This window comes from Elephantulus edwardii, unplaced genomic scaffold (assembly GCF_000299155.1).
Source record: "Elephantulus edwardii isolate Elephantulus edwardi_28Jun2011 unplaced genomic scaffold, EleEdw1.0 scaffold00203, whole genome shotgun sequence".
Lineage (NCBI taxonomy): Eukaryota > Metazoa > Chordata > Mammalia > Macroscelidea > Macroscelididae > Elephantulus > Elephantulus edwardii.
The window spans coordinates 6,005,940-6,008,524 of NW_006399953.1; positions in this window are offsets into that span (position 1 = coordinate 6,005,940).

Here is a 2,585-nt window from a genome sequence, read left to right on the forward strand (position 1 = left end):
TATCAAGTATTCTGGGATTCCCATTCTTCCCAGAATCAGCCACAGTTTGTTATGATCCACACAGTCAAACACCTTTGCATAATCAATGAAACACTAATAGACATTCCTCTGGTATTCCCTGATTTCAGCTAAGATCCATCTAACATTAGCTACAATATCCCTAGTACCACGACCCCTTCTAAACCCAGCCTGGACTTCTGCCAGTTCTCTGCTGATGTGCTGCTCCAGTCATTTTTGGATAATCTTCAGTAGAATCTTGTTTGCATGTGAAATCAATGATATCGTTCTATAGTTTCCACACTCAGTTGGGTCACCCTTCTTTGGAATGGGAATAAATATAGATTTCTTCCAGTCAGTTGGCCAAGTGGTTGTTCTCCAGATTTCTTGGCACAACTTGGTGAGTACATCCAGGGCAGCAGCATCTATTAGCTGAAATATATCAATTTGTGTACTATCTATTCCTGTGGCCTTATTTTTTGCTGTTTAAAAATCTATTAAAAATATTTTTTTAAAAAGTATTCCAAATGCAGAGACACCTTCAATTGACCATTATTTTCTCACTTCCATTTGAAAAAAAATCACTTAAAACTCCTTATTAATATTTATGAGTCATCATTACCTCTTCTACAGATGACATAAAATCAGTCTTTTTTATTTCACCATATTTTGGCAATTAGTCTCTGAAGTAAGTTACATATTTGATTAGATTATAAGTGGTAATCATTCCAGATTAATTTTTCCTAATGCGAAACAACATAAAATAAAATTACTACATGCCCTATACAAATAGATATTATTTTACTTAAAACTATGCTAGTGCTTTGAATAATGGCCACTCAACCAAGATCTAAGCTATTTTTTTTCAATTTTTAACCTACATTTTTCAATACTTTAGCAGAATAGAGTATATACCATAATTCATAATGCTAATGGAACTACTAGTAGCAAGAAGCTTCACTGCAATCACAAAGGCACACAGTTTGAAGCCACCAGCTGTTCAACTGGAAAAGGATGGACAATCTCCTTCCCTGTGATTAACTGCTTCTAAAAACCCTTCTGGTGGTCAGCTATGGGTCAGTTTCAACTCTATGGTACACAACAGCAGCAACAATGAAACTCAAGAAATCGGTAAAACTGGTGGTTCTTGTCACATACTTCTGAAGCCTTGCTTCCCCTTCTAAAAATGACCTTGTTACCAAGTTGATTCTTACTCCCAGTTCCCCTGTTCCCCTATTAGGACAGAGTAGAACTGTCCCATAGGATTGACGAGGCTACTATTGTGACAGAAATACATTTTCTCTGACTGGTGGTTCAACTGTTGCCTTTTATTTGGCTGCTGAGTTCTTAACCACTGTGCTGCCAGGACTCTTTCACAAAAGTGACATGTAACTTTAAAGTTTTAAGTTTTACATATATTGTTGTTGTGTGCCATAATATCAGAATGGACCCATTGCTGATCCTTCAGTGGATTTTCAGAGGCAATCAATCACACAGGAGGAGACTGCTCATCCTTCTCCTGTGGGGCAGCTAGTGGCCTCAAACTGCTTGTCTTTGATATTTGTAGAGCAGCTGTTTTGCTCCCTAAGTTTTAGATATATTTTTTTTCACTACCAGAAAATCACTTAAGTTTATTTCAGATTTAAGAGCAATGTTAAAATTGACAAGTTTAATTCTTTACTGCACCAAGTAAACTTAGCCATTTAAGTATTTTTAAAGTTATTCCCTCCAAAAAACTGAGGGAGCTTTTCTTTTCCACCACCGCACACCATGGTTTCTGAGAGTTGGGGTTTTTTTGGGGGAGGACTTTGAATTGATGAGAAATCTGCTATGGGGATATTTCAGAATTCCTCCTCCCCCCTCCCCCCAGTCAAAACTAATCCAAACAAATGATATATTGCATAGATTTCTCTACAGATTCAGTTCGTCAGAACTTAAATGCAATACCATACAATTTTTACCTATTCACCCCACACTAAAAATTACCTGTCCTGAAAAATATGATGGGCACATTCTGTGATTTTACAGTTAGTTACTGGTTTACCTCAAACAAGGTAATTTTTATCGTGTATCAAAATAAACCACTTGGGACAATATTTAACTCAGACTTAGGAACTAGGGCCCAGCTTCTCTCTCTTCTACATCCTCCTGTAAGTGGATGAAATTATTTAATACAAGTTTGATGCAGGAGAATTAACACTTTAAAAACATTTACAATTTAGGTTTAGTCATTGACTAGTGTGGGAAAAAAATTCTATTGATAGGATGCCTACATAACTCGATTCAAAGCTTATTTTCTCCTCTTCAAATAATATGTACTTAATTGTCATTAGGCAGCTATTCTGTTTTCAATAACCACAGGTAGGGATACATTCATAGGACTGATAGTCCAGGTGAAATGGTTATAGAAATAGAGGCAGTGTCATCTCAGAAAACTCATGTACATATCAAAATCTATTTTGAGAATGGGAAGTTTAGAAAAGGCTAAATTCTTGAAGCTAATTATACTTTCTGTAACTCAAGCACTCTTTCTCTTGGCAAAAGCAAGTAGAAGCTTATCCATGAAGGTTAAAGGTGCTTAATGCTAA